Source organism: Stegostoma tigrinum, chromosome 8 (assembly GCF_030684315.1).
Source record: "Stegostoma tigrinum isolate sSteTig4 chromosome 8, sSteTig4.hap1, whole genome shotgun sequence".
Classification (NCBI taxonomy): Eukaryota; Metazoa; Chordata; class Chondrichthyes; order Orectolobiformes; family Stegostomatidae; genus Stegostoma; species Stegostoma tigrinum.
The window spans coordinates 17,968,535-17,982,630 of record NC_081361.1 but is presented as its reverse complement, the minus strand read 5'-3'; positions in this window follow the sequence as shown (position 1 = coordinate 17,982,630).

Sequence of the window (14,096 nt, the reverse complement as noted above, 5' to 3'; positions counted from 1 at the left end):
TCCCTATAGCTCAGATCAATCAATTTGAACCCTATTCCAAGCTGCCTGCCATGACATTATGGCCTTTTTCTTGCGGTGGAAGGGAAGTGAATCCTGTTTTGAATCCATTATGCTGTGAGTCAGCTATTGATGATTGACCAGTGAGTATGATGGGACTAGGAGAGGTGACTGTGTTATCAAGGTTCTTACTCAGGCGTGGATAAATACAGCCAAAGTTAGCTGGACAAGCAATGACGATTTGTTTTTGATTTTATTGTCAGCTGTACAAAAATACAGTGAAAAGCTTTGTTTACATGTGGTACAGGCAGATCACAGCAAGCAAAGGAGGTACAAATCACAAAAGACTTCGAGGCATACAGGTTACATTAGGATCCATTCAACAGTCTGATAACAGCCAGAAAGAAGTTGGTCCTGAACCTGCTTATGCGTGTGTTCAGCATTAGTTTAATTTGATCAACTCCAAACATTGTGAACATATGGGACCCTCGCTAACCTGCAATTCAGTTCCATTACCTTACATAATTGGTACACGTCCCTAGAAAGTTACAACGCGTATTTCCTCTCGGATAAACATAAACCCTCCTTATGAGGGTTGCTGAGGAATTTGCACTGGAAGCTATTAAGATCGTGAATGAATTTTCACAATTATGGAAACCTTGTTTTTCTGGTTACTGCAAACAATGAAGGAAAAGTGTGTCACCCTCAGTCACGCTGGGTAGTTCTAGTTCCATACTAACCAGCCTTGTAAGGCACCTGGTCCCTCAAGCAGACCAGGTGTGAGACAATGCCCCAGGATCAGAGTTACCATGATAGTAGGCACACAGAAAGTCGCAGATTCTGTGAACATTAATAGAATGGAAGCCTTTCCTATTGAAGAATTCCACAGTTGTTGGGATACAGCCCACTCTGTGCATGTGTGGGCCCTCAATGGCACCCTATCTTCCTAATTCCTACTTCCCGGGCTGCAGTACTGACATATCCATTGGGGAAATGAAATGAGCCAGTGTGATCTTGCACACATGACATCGGTCCCTGTCCTGATGTATTTGTGGGAGCTCAACTGAGAAACCCTGAACAGCTCAGCCATCGCTCCCTGGAAGGAGGAGGTCAGATATAAGTTGGGTACTGCAGTGCTGCAGCTGGGAGAACATGGCCGCCTCATTCCTGTAGCCCTCACGTCCAGCACCATTCTAGCAGTCCCCCAGGATATATGGATTCTGTATCCAAACTGAGCCTCACTCACCCCGAGCAAAGGAAGTCAGAAGTGAAAACTTCCTGCAACCTGAAGGCTCCTGTCACTATCGTCTCTCCCTGAGCCCCTCATCCCCCTGCAGTGGCCTACCGCTGCTCCAGGGATGGCCACCGGCCCTGGCCCTCATGTTCCTCCCTTTGCATTTTAGGCAGCTGCAGTGAGGAATGTCCCACCAGCTACAGGGAAACCTTTCAAGCGTTGATAGATTTAGTTGAGGAAGGTTACTACCCCAAGCCTCCTCTAATTCTGAGATGTTATCAGTTTGACTTGGCAGTTTGAGAATCAGGGGAATTCGCATTGGGGTTTTTGATGAGGCAGAGTTATGTGTCTTTGGTTTAACCCTAAGTGAGATACTGAGGGGCAGTTTGTTATGTGGGATTAATGGTGTAACCATGCAAAAGTGCCTATGAGCTGAAGCCCAACTGGGACTTCAAACAGGCACTACAACAGGCCTTATCATTGGAAAATAAGGAGCAGCAAGGTATTATGGTGGAAGTGGACATTGTCGCCAGTCTGATTGAGTTTGGGCGACATCATTTGAGTGAAGGCCAGTGCGTAGCCTCACTCAGGACATATCCTGAACAGAGGAAATCTGGGTCAGCCCCCAGCAAAATGCCAAAAGGAAGCCAAGCCTCAGCCAAATGGTCAACATTTTGTTGAGGATCATTTTCTCGAGCCATTGTAGTTGCTACTGGTATGTGGACTCGAGACAGCAAAAGAGTCGCACTAGGCCTGTATTGGGTAAACTGGTATGCAGGAGAGTTCTGCTCACTCTTGGAGCCAGCCGTAAGCTAGTTGGATCAGTGCCATGTACCATGCACGTGTAACTTGGTGATAGGATACCAGCCTTCATGGATTATATCGGTATCCTGAGAGGTTGTTTGCACCTGAACAACACGGAGGCTCCTCACAGCCAGCACTGAGCTGAAATCACCTGCTCTGACTTTCTTGTTGAGAATTCCCAGAATCTAGTTTCTTCGATAACAAAGTGTAGGGCTGGGTGAACACAGCAGGCCAGGCAGCATCAGAGGAGCAGGAAAGCTGACGTTTTAGTAAGATAGGAAGCTAAGTATTAATGAGGTGAGTTGCAGCGTTTATGAGGCTTTTAACAAGCCACAGTCTACCTGAATTGTCAGCTTAATGCTGTCTAGCGAGAATTCCTGCCATAGCCCACATATGAGATTATGCCCACTGTGTTTTCGTTCTACTGAGTGCTGCAATACAACATTATGCAGTAATGTAACCCAGGTGTAGGGGATGATACTAGCAGCCACTTAAGAGTCCAATTTGCAACATGTAATGAGTAAAAATGCTCTCCTGTAACAACAGGAAAACTGAACTTCTGTATCACAATCTGCCTGATGAGCAATCCTGCAATAGGTCTTCAAATAAATAGATCCTACATCCATTTAGCAGTGAGATTTGTATGTGTATGCAATTAAATGTAAAATGCAGTGATAATGTCTCTGGACTAGCAATCCAAAGTCCAGGGGTCATAGGTTCAAATCCTACTCATGGTGAAATTTGAATTCTGTAAAATCTTGCAATTGAATTCATGTTTGCTGGCAATCGTGTAACCATTGTCAATTGGCATAAAAACACAATGTGGTTCACTTATGTCGTTCTGGGAAGGGAATCCGCAGTCCTTATCTGCTCTGGCCTACAAGTGACTTCAAAACCGCAGCGAAGTGGTTAGCCTTAGCTGCCCTCTGTAACAGTCCAGCAAGACACTCAGCTGTGTCAAAAACCGCGATGAAGTCAAAACAAAGGAATGAAGCCAGCCAGACCACTCACCATTGACCAAGCAGTGTAAACAACAGTGGAAAATCCAATCCTGTTCATTCTGCAACATTCTCTTCACTAACATCTTGAGGCTTGTTCCAGGATTAGGAGAGCTGTCTCACAGACTAGTCAAAACATAGCCTGATATGGTCATACTCATGTAATCATACCTTGCAGGCAATCTGCTCACCCCCCGCAGCTGATGAATCAGTACTCTCCATGTGGACACCACGCGGTGTATGGTGTTCTCTGGTTGGGAGACTTTAGTGACCTTTACCAAGAATGGCTTGGCCATTACAGATTGGGACTGGGCCAGTCCTAAGTGAGATAGCTGCAAGAATGGGTCTTCAGGATGCCTTCGGGGGAATGAGTAAGAGGAAGAAAAGTTACTTAACTTTGTCGTTACCAAAGTACCTGTCAAAGATGAGTCAATTAGACACTTGCTAGGGCTTGTGGAATAGTGAGACTCAATTATCTGTGCACTATCTTCAACTGAGCTGTGACACCACAATGTTTTTTTAATAAGTGACTGTGCACTGGCCAGTCCTAGTGACACTGTCAGGTTCCTGCTCATTGACTATGGCTCCACCCTAAACACCATTATCCCCTCCAGCCTCATCTCAAAACTGTGTGACCTTGGTCTCGGCTCCGCCCTCTGTAACCGTATCCTCAGCTTTCTGACCCTCAGGCCACATTCCGTGAGGATAAGGAACCGCATCTCCTCCACAATAAGACTCAACATCGGAACCCCCTGAGGATCTGTCCTCAATGTCTACTCTATTCCCTTTTTACCTCCATCTGTGTTGCCAAATTCCAAATGTATGCCATCTACAAGTTCGCTGACAACACCAGCATAGTGAGACGGATATCTAACTACGACGAATCAAAATACAGAATGGAGGTAGAGGGCTCGCTGACATGGCGTAATGAAAATAATCTGTCTCTCAAGGCTGGTAAAGCTAAAGAACTGATCGTCAACTTCAGAAAGAAAGGGGAAGAACAAGCCCTCATCTACATCAATGGAACTGAGGTTGAGATTGTAAACTGCACCAAGTTCCGCGGATTGATGATGACCAACAACCTATCCTGGCATTCCCACATAAATGAAACAGTCAAGAAGGCACAACAATGCCTCTTCTTCCTCATGCGGCTCAGGAAATTTGTCATGTCCATAACCAACTTGTGAGCATACTGTTCGGGCGCATAACAGCAACCAGTCTGCCCAGGTGTCCAGAACCGTAAGAATCTACAGAAGGTGGTGTGCACGGCCCAGACCGTCACAGAAGCCAACTTTCCATCAATGGACTCTATTTACACAGCTCACTGTCATGGAAAGACTGCCAACAACATCAAAATTACCTCCACCGCACCCAGGTAATGATCTCCTACAACCTCTTCTATAAGGCAGAAGATACTGAAGCCTGAACACACTCACAAGCAGGTTCAGGAACAGCTTCTTTCTGGTTGTTGTCAGACTGATGAATGAACTCTGTAGCCTCAGATAATAATTGATCTTGCTAACGTTGATCTTGTCTAACACACCCCCTGTGCAATGTAACCTGTACACTTCTAAGTCTTCCTTGATCTGTACATCCTTTGCTTACTAAGATCTGCCTGTTTTGCTCATAAACAAGGCTTTTCATTGTATTTCGGTACATATGACAATAAATCCAGCAGTCACAATCATTCACGAATAAGCATAAAAATGGTTTGACACAGGCATTAGGGGTGAAACATATAGTGAAGAAAAGAACAAATTCCGTTAATCAGAATCTGAACTAACAAAAGGGGTGGTTTCTCTTAATTAATTTATTATTTTTAAAGTGACAGTGACGAATTGGATGGACCTATGTCTTATATCGGAGTTCTTTCCTTTCGGACTCCTTGAGTATTGCTTTTCTGTTGCTCACAGAGAGTTAGTGAGAGATTTTTCTTGTCTTCAAGATTCTGGGTGTCTGGGTACACTGTTTTACAGGTTCGTGAAAACTGCAGCTTAAAAGCAAATCCAAAGGCTGTTGCTAAGTAGTCTTTCTGTCAATCAAAAACTCCTGATGCCAGCCTGCCTCAAACGGTATCAATTTCACTGCTCTAACAAGCAATATTAACTTGTGTAGCTAATGTATACACCACATAATCCCATCTAGCCTTCAAGTTGTGCAAATAAAACATCTCCTGTATAGATAATCATATCAAATTTTTATTTTCTAGCATAAAACTCAAAAGGAAAAAGATGTGATCCTCATGTGCCTCCACCCTTAAGTAACTTAAATGCTTTTGTCATATTAGGGTGACATGGTGGTTCAGTGGCTAGCACTGCTGCCTCACGGTGTCAGGGACCTGGGATCAATTCCAGCCTTGGGTGACTGTCTGTATGAAGATAGTATGTTCTCACTCTGTCTGCATAGGTTTTCTTTGAACGCTCTAGTTTCCTCCCACAGTCCAAAGATGTGCAGGTGAGATGGATTAGCCATGGGTAATGCAGAGTTGTGGGCAGTGGATATTGGCAGGATGCTCTTCAGAGAGTTGGTATGGATCCAATGGGCTGAATGGCCTGCGCCCACATTGTAGGGAGTCTATGAAATGTAATTAATCACAAGGTAAACTTGACATATTTGTAATAAAACCCAAGAAAATTACATTCATTTACCTTCACTGATACCTTATGCGAGATTTAAACAATTGCTAGTCATTGTTCCTGCCAAATTCTTAAAGTTTGAGCACAATTATGTTCTTCACAGTGAGCCCACTATTGCATTCCTTTTCTGTCAATGTAAAATTACTTTTATTGTAAAGCAGAGTTGACAATGTCCATCAAAATAATCTCGCATTTTGAGTTTTATATTTCTCTACAAAAGCATAAGAATTATTTTCTGTGTTTGTGAATGTTTCTTTGCAATCATGTCTGATGCCCATGTTAAAATGTTGAAGAGCTAGTAACAATCCAAAAGTCTTCTTTTTACTGCACAGTACTTCTTCTGATACTGGTCTAAATGCTTTGAGAAGTTCCTCCACAGGCTTCTGTATTCCTCATTCATCACCTTGCAATAAGGCTGCATCCATCTCCAAGTCACTCGTATCAATTATCATTTTAAAAGGGTTCGTAAAGTCAGAGCAGTCAACATTAGATCATTTGTTAGGTTTGCTGTTTTCTCAAAAGCTACTTGGCAGTCTGCTGACCATACCACTTTTGCCAGTTTTCACAATAAATCTGTTAAAGATGCAGCTATGGTGCTGAAGTGGGCACCAATTTCCCAAATAGAAGCACATCCCCCGATTTCTCATGGTTTCGTGTTTAGTTTTAGGAACGGGTAATTCAGTCAGCGCCTTCACTTTCAGTGATCTTTGTCATGCTTGCATTGCCCTCCAATGTGTCCTAATGGAAATTATCCTCACCTTTGTGAATTCTCTTTTAGCAAGATTTATTAGAATTGGAATTAAGTTTTGTTGTCATGTGTACTCAAGTAGAGGGACATAGAAATAAAGTGAAAAATATACAATGTCGCCACTCACAGCACCATCTTAGGTCCAAAGGTACCTAGGTACAAAATCTTAGTTATTACTAACCCAGTTAAATGTATGAAGGAAGTCGTGCAAAATATATTTTTTTAATTATTGCTACTTTTAAGGAGAGGTTCAGCTCTTCCATCAACTGCTTGTGATGTTACATTGACTTATATTAATGTACTTTGTTTAGCCATTGCTCTGGTGATGGAAAACTTGTTCTTGAGAACTTGTTCTCTTTACCTTCACTTAGACTTTTTGTGAATATAGGTGAATCTATAACCTGTCCCCCCATCAAATCATTATCGAGCAGTAAATAAACTCTTGTCCATGGTCTTTTTTAAACAAACCTGTTAACAGTGTTGTAGACAACACATTACACTCTTCTTTGTGGAGTGTAACCAGGATGTTCTGCATTTATCCTGTTTAATTGGTATTTTGGCTTTCAATATACTCTCTGGAGGAAAAGCTACGTCCTTCTCCAGCAAAAGAGATTGCATAACACTTACATCTCTTAATATGGTTATGGGTTTAGTGGCATCCGTTTTAAGATAAAGGCAATTTTCCTTCCTTTCGACAAAAATCTTTTAAAGCTCTCATCTATCTTTTTCACATCTTCCAAACTCACAGCAGTGCTTTCTTCCAGTGCCCTAAGACTACAACTGGCCAATCTGACAACTTGATCCATGGTATTTCCCTCATACGTTCCTTCTTTGGACCCTATCTCATGAACCCCAATAAAGTCTATGGGCTTCACACACAACTTCTAACATCCTGAATGAAGGTGTCCCACTTTATTACAATGGATGCATTCAGGCCTTTACGTTATCTCTATCCTTAACACCTTCCGTCCTGATCAGATAAGGAGATTTTGGCGCATTGCCAACTGTCCTAAAAAAGGCCCATAGTGTTAGGGGCAGGGCGTTAGCATGGATAGAGGATTGGCTGACTGTCAGAAGGCAGAGAATGGGGATAAAGGGGTCATTTCCAGGGTGACAGCCCGTGACTCATGGAGCTCTGCAGGGGCCCATGATAGGATCAGATCTATTCACATTGTATATTAATGTCTTGGACAAAGGAACATAGGGCATAGTTGGTAAATTTGCAGATGATAGAAAGGTGGATGGAGGGACAGATAGTGTGGAGGAAGTGACGATGCTGCAGAAGGACTCAGCTAGGCTAGGAGAGTGGCAAAGATGTGGCAGATGGAATACAATGGGGAAAGTATGTGGTTGTACATTTTGGTAGCAAGAATAGAGGCATAGACTATTTTCTAATTGGGAAATGGCTTTGGAAATCTGAAGCACAAAGGGAGTTGGGATTCCTAGTTCAGGATTCTCTTAAGTTTAACAGGCAGATTCATTTAGCATATACAAAGGCAAATTCAGTGTTAGCTTTCAGGTTGAGAGGGCTACAATACAAGAGCAGGAATGAACTGCTGAGCCTATGTAAGACTCTGGTCAGACTGCATCTGAAATATGGTGACCAGTTCTGGACCATGTACCAGGGGAAGGAAGTGTTGAACTTGCAGGGTGTCCTGAGTTGGTTTACAAGAATGGTCCTGGGAGTGAAGGGCTTGTCAGATGAGGAGCGATTGAAGACTCTGGGTCTGTGCTTGAAGGAGTTTAGAAAGATCAGGAAGGAATCTGATTGAAACTCACAGTGTATTGAGAGCAAAAACAAAGCTACTGGAAAAGCTCAGCAGGTCTGGCAGCATGTGTGAAAGAAAAAAGACAGAGTTAACATTTCAGGTCCAGTGACCCTTCTTCAGAACTGAGAAGTCTGGATATATTGCATATGGAGATGTTTTCATTACTAGGGGAGACTAGTACCCAGGAACACAGCCATAGAGTGAAGAGATGACCCTTTAGAACTGAGTTGAGGAGGAGTTTCTTGCCACAGAAGGCTGTGGAGGCTAAGTCATAGATTGTATTTAAGACAGAGATACATAGTTTCTGGATTAGAATGGGGATCAAAGGATAAAGGGAGAAAGCAGACGAGTGGCGTTGAGAAACATATAGGACATGATCAAAAGGCAGAGAAGACTTGATGGGCCAAAAGGCCTAATACTGCTTCTAAATCTTATGGTAATATGTTCCTTTTTGTACCGTAGTTACTTCCCTTCTTCCACTCTCTTTCCTTCTGTCCTTCTTGAATTCGTGAGAGCATTGGCAAAAAGGTTTAGTTTTAAGAATTAGCTCATAATTGCCAGTCATTACTGCTGGCTCTCTCGCAATTGTAACCTTCTGATGACAGTGAAATTGCAGCAGAGATATAGTTCCAAGTCAGGAAGGTATGGCTTGGAGGAGAATTTATAGGTGATCACCTACAAATTCCCCTCCGTACATCTGCTGTCCTTGTCCTTCAAAGTTGGAGAGGTTGCAGGTTTGGAAGGTCCATTTAAGGAAGCTTGGTGAGTTACTGCAGTGTATCTTTGTATGTGGTACATACTGTTGCCACTCAGTGGTGAAGGGAGTGAGCTTAAAGCTGTTGGATATGGTCCCAGTGACGTGGAAACTTTGTTTTGAAGGATGTCCAAGCTTCTTGAGAGTTGCTGGAGGTGCGTGCATCCTAACAGCATCACAAGGGTCAAGAATGTGTCTCACCACCACCTTCTCAAGGACAATCAGACATGGGCAATACATTTTGGCCTAGCCAGTGGCACCCACATCCTGAAGAACAAATCGCCTTGTCACTGACTAGTTTTACAAGTTTCCAGTTATTAGACCATTCGAAGTCACCAAAGCCCATCTATGGTAGACATGAGGAGTGTTATATTCAGTCATTTGTGTACATCTGAACAGAATAAGAGAAAGCACATTTAAGATAGACTTGAGGAGGAACTTTTTCTTTTGAACTGTGTATCTCTGTCTTAAATACAATCAATGACTTAGTGAATCTGTGGAATTCTTTACCATAGAGTACTGTAGAGATTGGTTAATTAAACATATTCAAAGCTGAGGTAGACAGATTTCTAATTAGTAGGGGAAACAAGGGCTATGGGGATAATGCAGGAAAGTTGAGTTGAGGATTAACAGATCAGCCAGTAGGGCAGACTCTTTGGGCTGAATGGCCTATTTTGCTCCTACGTTTTATGGTCTTAAGGAGTGGGAGAACCAGAGGGCTCATTCTTCCAAATATTTGAACGTTGCTGCTCTGTCAGCACCATGCTACATTAAACACAGTAATATTACAAAAATCTCCCTCCTCACAGCAGTGAGTTTGGGGAGTCAGCCTTGAACGGGCTGATTAATCCAATGGAGGAAAATATTGTTAAGCCTGAGAGTAATCATGAGTTGACAGAAGCTCATTCTTCATTCACTTCCTGTCAAATATTGCTGCAGAGGGAAATCTCGGCTTGCCTATGGCGCCTTTGTGAAATTTCAATTTCTCAATCTTTGTGGTCTCTCTCAGTGACATTGTTCACTTGGGTCAGTTTGTATCATATTTTATGGGTTTTTTCAATGGATATAAATTATTCACACAATGCAACCTGAATGACAAAGACAGATCCTCAGCTTAAAGGTGCTGGCCGAGCTCTAGAAATACCAACAACAGCAGCCTTCATACCACATTAAAGGACAAACATCACACAGAGTTTGTAAGAGTGGTGGATTTAAAAATGACTGCAATAGAATGTATGCACTGAAGTCATTACGTATATACCCTCAGGATGGAATTTCTGAAGTGATAGCCTTGCAGCTGCATCCAACTCTTGGCTGCAACAACAGTGCTAATATCTAGCCTGTTTATATGCTGGATTTGTTGCATTTCTTGGGTGTGTGTATATGTACTGTAAATATTTCTGAACAAAAATCTTCTGCATACCCAACCTTACTTTCTGTTTTATTTCCAGCACCCCGGACATGCTAGAATTGCAGCCTGAAGAAAGTTAAAGCATTTGAAATTAATGTATTTATAAGGAGGCACCACATTTACTTAAAACAAAATTTTTTCAACCAATCTTAAAGCAAATAAACATTCAATGAAAAATGGGCATCGGCTTGTGAGGCAAAATAAATTTCAGGAACTCTGTCTAACCAACATTTTCTTTGCTGTGAAAATTTCAATTAAGCAGTCAAACTAATTGAATTTTGATCGCTCATTCTTTCAATAGGTTGAATGGGTCGTTGCTTAAATCTGTAAGATTGAGCTCCTGTGAAGTGACTTGGGGCAAGATGTAAATGCAAATTGTTGTTCTGATATAGACAGACACCAATTATATGAAATTATAACTAGAAACTAGCTGCTCATTTTACTTAATTTTTCCCTCAGGTTTATGCATTAAATCAAAGGGAAATTGGAACTTTTAAATGGTTTGCTTAGATTACTTCCAAGCTGATTAGTGATTGATACAATCTAGCTGGGAATCATGCTCACTCTCCAGTACTGTCTTCTAAATGATGTGACTATTTACATAGAATTACATATAATAAACAGCACAGAAACAGGCCATCTATCCCAACCAGTCGATGCCAGCACTCAAGCTCTATCTGAGGCTCCTCCTCTCTGTTACCAATCATATCTACCATCAAAACCATTTGTTCCCTGCTCCCTCAAGCTTGTCAAGTTTTCACCTTAATGCAGCAACAAAATTCACTTCAACATCTCCCTGCGGCGGCAAGTCTTACATTCTCAATGCTGATTGGTTACAGAAGTTTCTTCTGGATTCTTTGTTGAATTTTTTGGTGACCATTTCATATTGTAGGTGGAAATTGAGAACTTCAGCTCTGCAATCCCCACCACCCAACAAAAAAAGAGTTGGGGTGGGAGGCGTTGAAACTGGACATAAATAGGAACTCAAAGTTGGTGATCTCCAGTCTGCTGTTGACATCTCATTCTGCCTAATATCTGATCTATCCCTATTTAGGCTAGTAAAGTGATGATTCCTTGAATTCCTTTGTGAAATGTTTGTAAGTTCAATACCATCAGTTTAAAACTGATTAGTGCGGTTCAACTGGCTTAAACCTTTCATGTTGACCTCAATTAGAAAAGTCAGAGCTGGCTAACAACTCTGTTCTGCTGATGGTAGACAAATCAAAACCCTTTAGTATTCACTTCAATTAAGAGCCTACAAGATGTAGGAAATTGTCATTAGGCTGCCACTTTGCATATTGATTTTAACAAAATAAAAGCCAAGTACAGATGGTTCTCCTATAATGCCATAGTTGTTTTCTTGTGTGACCTCGTGCTGTAGAAAATTGTGTTATATGGAAATTGCTATACCTGTACAGCAGAACGTTCACATTATCCAAACAGCATCCACTATTTATCAATCGCAATACAGCTAATTTGCATTAACAAAAAACCTGTTATAGCAGAACTACCTGTACTGCAGACTATAGGAATCTAAAATGAAAACCGAAAGTACTGGAGAAACTCACTGGATGCGGGCTACCAGCCACTTCATGCCAAGTGCCTTTCAGTACCATTGTGATCGCATAGACAAGTGATGACGTTTATTGAAAATCATTTGCAGCATCAATGGAAAGAGAAACAGTCAATATTTCAAGTCCAATATGATTCACTTTCATGTATAATTTTTAATGAAGCTTGCTACAAAAAAAACCTGTCACAACTTTAGAAATTACATTTAGATCCGTTGGATGATATAGTTCCTGAGTACATTCATTCTTTGTTACACACTTCCCAACACTATACTATTGTTTACTACTTTCTCCCAATAATATACTCTTGCAGTTTCAGATTTTTTGAGAAGCTGACACAAAGTACTACTTTTTACATATTAATCTTCATAAAGCTCACATTTTGCCTCTCCAGCTTATTCCTCCTGCCCCTTGTAATTGAGGAAGATTCCCCGTAGTTCAAATTACAAGTGTTCACTGCTGATTGTGACATTCTCTGAAACAAAAGAGAAAGCATCAAATGCCATCCTTTAGCAGGGGATTTATCTGCTATATCTTGTGGGGTGGAGAAAATGCAGAGATTTGTGTCTACCGATAGTGAGAAAGACATTTGACGTTATGACGAAAACACATTGAGCGAGCCCTACAAAATGAAAAAAGATAGAATTTAGTTGTGTGAAGTCAAATTGATCTTGATCCTTTAGGGAGTCTTGGCATTCTTTCCTCTCTCTCTTTCTCACGGATGTGATAATTATAGCCTGCATCCAATTCTGTCAACAATTCTGCCATCAACGCTGGAAGTCTACCCAGTCACTTCATGCCAAATGTCTTTCAGTACCATTGTGATCACATAGACATGTGATAATGTTTATCAAAAATCATTTGCTTCACTGCGTGCTTCATCTTTTCCTCAGACAGACCTGGCCATAATAAGGAGTTGTTGTCTTCATCCTTCATTTTTGTCATTCCACCCTTTACTTGCCTGAGACCATTGTTGCACAGTAATTCCCCAAATAAATTCTTTGTGTGTTTATTTTGATATATCATTATTATCATTAATTAGTTCTAGCCTAACTGAGCTTGCTCATCATCAGAAACAATTATTTGTTGATTAATGATTAGTGATTCTGGATTAAATTCTTCATTCTTATCTACTGTAGATGACTTTATGATCTCTTAATTTCTTCCCATATTTGTATCATTTATTCAGAAATGTATGCATCAGGAATGTTTTGATTTTTGTCATTTATGTTGACTTCCAACTGCATTTAGATAATGCCTTTCATTATAGGTGATGACCTGGTGGTATTATCGCAGGACTATTAATTCAAAGACCTGGATAGTGTTCAGGGAACCCAGGTCTGAATCCTGCAATGGCAGATGGTGGACTTTGACTTTTAATAAAAATCTGGAATTACAAGTCTAACGATGACTATGAATTCCTTATCGATCATTGGAAAAATCTATCTGGTTCACTAATGTCCTTCAGGGAAGGAAACTGTCATCTTTACCAGGTCTGGGCTACATGTGACCCCAGACCCACAGCAATGTAGTTGACTCTTTACTGCTCTCTGGGCAATTAGGGATGGGCAGTAAACGCTGCCAGGTCGGTGACATCCTCATCCCATGAATGAATAAAAAGAAGTCCTCAAGATATTCTGAAGTGCTTCAAAACCAACGAAAGAGAGTGGAACAAAGGAACTCAAGAACAGATACAGGCCACTCAGCTGCTCAAGTCTATTCGACCATTCAATTAGATCATGGTTAATATGTATCTTTTTCATATTATTCTTTCATGAGATCTTGTCTCACTGGAAAGGCAGCATTTGTTGTTGCTGTGCTAAATATCCCTGAACTGACTGTCTAACTAGGCAATTCAGAATCACATGCTGTGGAGATACAGGCAGGTCAGACCAGGTAAAGATGGCAGACTTCCTTCCCTAAAGGGCATTAATAAACCAGAGGGTTTTTACAGTACTTGACAATAGTTTCAAGGTCATCTTTACTAAAACGAGCCAAATTCCAGACTTTACACATTTAGCTTCAATTGCACCAGCATTAAACTGGTCTTGTCGGTTTCTAATCTAATGATGTTTCCGTGATATCACCATTGCTCCTAACCTCAATACTATTTACTTGCCTTCTTCCATACCCATTAATTCTATTGCCTAGCAAAATATATTGAGGTCAGTTTT